A 4,367-nucleotide genomic window follows, 5' to 3' on the forward strand; every position below is an offset into this window, starting at 1 on the left:
GTGGGGGCAGAAGCCATAGCGCATGAAATCGGCTTTTTTTAAACAAAAAAACTGAATCCATTATGCAGTGTTTTTGCAGCGATTTGAAGCGCACATGTGCTGTCAAATCGCTGCAGAATATTCAACAGGTACGTGCGCATGAGCCCTAAAAATGACTAGAGTTATCCACAGACAAATGAGCATTTTGCACGGTGCGATCAATAATGACCGCTCATAATGATAACACTTGTATTCACCTTAAGTCCTCTTCAATTTTGTTTTCTTACCATTATGCACGTTCTTATGAATTTTCAGTAAAAATGTTAAGAATCAGCAACATTGTTCATATTTTATCAATTAATCCTTGTGGTTATGGGACCCCTGTGTTTTGTGCGCGATTTCAAAAATATCATATTGCATATTACAACAGAGACTGTTACAGCTATGGACAGAATACAATTAACACATGTACAGTGGATATAAAACGTTTCCACACTGCCTGTTAAAATATCAGGTTTTTGTCCTTTAAAAAAAAAAAAAATATACCTAGAATAATCATTTAAGAACTTTTTCTACCTTTAATGTTACCCATAATATATTTGATTCAATTGAAAAATAAACTCGAATCTTTTTGGGCGGAAAAGAAAGAGTTAAAATAATGTGGTTGCATAAATATGCGCACCCTTAAAATTATACTTAGTTGAAGTATCTTTTGAAGTTATGACAGCTTTCAGTCTTATATGGTAGGAATATATCAGCATGGCACATCAAGAATTGACAATCTTTGCCCACCCTTCCTTGCAGTAGCGCTCCAAATTTGTTAGATTGTGCGGGCATGTCCTCTGTACAATTAACCCACAGATCTTCAATTGGATTCAGACATGGGCTCTGTCTAAGCCATTCCAAAACTTTAATCTTCTACTGTGAAAACCATTTTTGTTGATTTGTCATGCTGAAAGATGAAACCCCTCTTCAAATTCAGCTTTTTAGCAGAAGCCTGATGGTTTTGTTGCAAAATTAACTTATATTTTGAACAGTTCATAATTCAATACACCTTGACTAAAGCCCGACTTCTAGATGCTGAAAAACAGCCACAAAGCATAATGCTCCTTCCATCATGCTTCACTGTGGGCATGGTGTTTTTTGGTAATATGCATTTTTTTGTCTTTACACCAAACATACTTTTTGGAATTATGACCAAGAAGTTCATAACATAACACGTTTTCTCACATGCTTATCGCAGGCTTGATGTAGGTTTTGGCAAAACACTTGCGGGCTTGGAATTTTTGTGTAAGAAAAGACTTCTGTCTTGCCATCCTACACCATAGGCCAGACATATGAAGAATATGGGAGATTGTTATCACATGCAGTACACTCAGAAATTCCTGCAGCTGGTTTAATATTGCTGAAGGCATCTTGCCAGGCCTCCGAACCAATTTTCTACTTGTGTTTCATCAAATTTTGAGGGTCGTCCAGTTATAGATAATGTCACTGTTGTGCCAAATTGAAGCCACTTCTTGATGACTTTTTTCACAATGTTCCATGGTACCATTTTTTTGTACCTTTCTCCTGGCTGATAACTTTCAACAATGTGATTCTTTTGCTGTGCTGTAAGCTGTTTTTGGACTAAAGCCCCCTTCACATTTAGCAACTTACCAGCGATCCCGAAAACGATGCGACCTGATAAGGATCACTGGTAAGTCACTGGGAGGTCGCTGCTGAGATGTCACACAGTCAGACCTTACCAACGACTCAGTAACGATACAGGTCGCAGTAGCGACCTGTATAACGATCTCTGCTGTCATTGGGACCCTGTCACACAGTGCCCAGCAGGACATCACCTTTGAAGAAAATGGTCCAGGACATTCAACAACGACCGGCGACCTCACAGCAGGGGCCAGGTCGTTGCTGGATGTCACACATAACGAGATCGCTATTGAGATCGCTGTTGCATCATGAAAACCGTGACTCAGCAGCGATGTCGCTAGCGATGTCGCTTAGTGAGACGTGGCCAGCTTTTGCTATAAAATGCAATTACTGTAAGAGGATGTCAAGAAAATCCTACCAGGACAGCTAAACGTTATATGGAGTTATTGAGAAACACGTTAAATGATGGCCGCTATGTGCTGACTATTATTTAACATGATTTTAAATGTAAATTTCTAATTCTGAACACAACCGTATCCCCAATTCTAAGATGCTGTTCAACACATTATTTTACTTTTATATTTTTTATATTCCCCATCAAAATGATTTCCGTTTGTTTCTCAATAGATTTGTACAGATTACCGTATTTTTTGGACTATAAGACTCACTTTTTTTCCCCCCAATGTTGGGGGAAAGTGGGGGGTGCGTCTTATAGTCTGAATGTAGGGCTGCGGGGAATGAGGGTGCTGTGGTGGAGTGGGTCATCGGCGGCACAAGCAGGCTGTAACAGCGCCTGCCGTGACCACGTGTACCCGCTTATTTCATATGCACGCCCATCCATCCGCCCATCATCTCTCAGTGCTAAAGCTGGCGCTGACAGGTGGGCGGGATGATGGGCGAATAGTGCGCGCATAGTAAACAGCCGGCCCGCATGATCCCCCCTGGCAACTACAGCCTGGAGTGATCATGTGTAGCTATATTCACTGCTCCCCGAGCAGGATGGGGGTATATAGCAGGATGGGGGTATATAGCAGGGTGGGGCTATATAGCAGGATGGGGCTATATAGCAGGATGGGGGTATATAGCAGGATGGGGGTATTTATCATGATGGGGGTATATAACAGAATGGGGGCTATACCAAGATGGGGGAATATAGCAGGATGGGGGTATTTATCAGGATGGGGGTATATAACAGGATGGGGGCTATACCAGGATGGGGGTATTTATCAGTATGGGGGTATTTATCAGGATGGGGGCTGTACCAGGATGAGAGACATATATACAAGGATGGGGATCATATACAAGGCAGGAGGATCATTACCAGGATGGGGTACCTTAGTAGAGAATTTGGGGACATTACCCCCATAAGAGTGTCAGCAGCAGATCCTCGCCCCATAACAGTGTGTCATGACCACATTTTTTGCTAAAATTTTATTTTCCTATTTTCCTCCTCTAAAACCAGAGTGCGTCTTATGGTCTGGTGCGTCTTATAGTCCGAAAAAATACGGTATTGGTTACATTAACCCCTTCACTATGTGGCCAATTTCTGTTTTTGCGCTTTTTCCTCCCCTTCTTTCCAGAGTCATAACTTTTTTTTTTATTTTTTTGTCCTCTTAGACATATGAGAGCTTGTTGTCTGTGGGATGAGTTGAACGTTTGAATGACCCCAATTATTTTACCACATAGTGTACTGGAAAACGAGGAAAAAATTATTCTCCTCATCAGTCACTTTCCGGTGATACCAAAGATGTCCATTTTTTTAAAATATGTTATTTGTGAAAAATAATCATAAGTTTGCAATAAGAAAATCTTGGGGGTTGTGTCGCCATTTTCCAAGAGCCATAACGTTTTCTTTTTTTGGTCAATGGAGCTGTGTGATGGCTTATTTTTTTGTGGGGCGAGACATTTTATTGATTCCATTTTGGAATAGATATGAAGTTTTAATTGCTTTTTAGAACATATTTGTGGTATTGCAGCGACCCCAAAATTTTGACGTTCTTTAATTTTTTGATTTGCAATGTGTCCTGCTCGAGTTAATTATTTTTATATTTTGTCCAATCGGACTTCTCTGAATGTGGTGATACCACGTGTATTTTTTTTATTTTATCTTTATTTTTAATGTGGCAAAAGGGGGGTGAGTTGAACTTTTATATTTCTTTTATTTTTTTAAAACTTTTTTCTTTACTTTTTACTGTTCTTATTAGTCCTTTCAGAGGATTTGATCATCTGATTGCTTGTCCTAAATACAGCATTGCCATAGTGAATATCACAGTCTCCTTTGAAGCATGGCCACAGGCCCCCTGCTGTCACAGCAGCCTATCAGCAACCCTCGATCAAGTCCGGGTGTGCCAATAGAGGCACGCCCTCATGCTAGTGTCGCGGGCGGGGAAGGACGCTGCGCTCACCACGCTCAGGTCCGGCGCTGTTGCTGCTCGGTGGCTCGAGCGGTGGACCGGATCCGGGGACTCAAGCTGCGCTCCTCGCCCGTGAGTGAAAGGGGGTGGTTTGGTTTGGGGATTTGGTCCATGACGCCACCCACTGTTTGTGGTGAGGTTGGGGCACCACTGCTGCTGGTGACGGGGATCCCGGGAGCGATGGCAGGGAGCAGCTGGGATGTTGTTTCCCCCTCCGTGGGTAGGGGTTGGTTGTCCTGGGGCCCGGGTGAGGTGACGGGGCTGCACGGTTGGTGAGATGCAGGGTTGCGGGGGCAGCGCGGTGCCGGATGGAACGGTGGTACTCAC

The sequence above is a fragment of the Anomaloglossus baeobatrachus genome, chromosome 1, assembly GCF_048569485.1.
Source record: "Anomaloglossus baeobatrachus isolate aAnoBae1 chromosome 1, aAnoBae1.hap1, whole genome shotgun sequence".
Taxonomy (NCBI): domain Eukaryota; kingdom Metazoa; phylum Chordata; class Amphibia; order Anura; family Aromobatidae; genus Anomaloglossus; species Anomaloglossus baeobatrachus.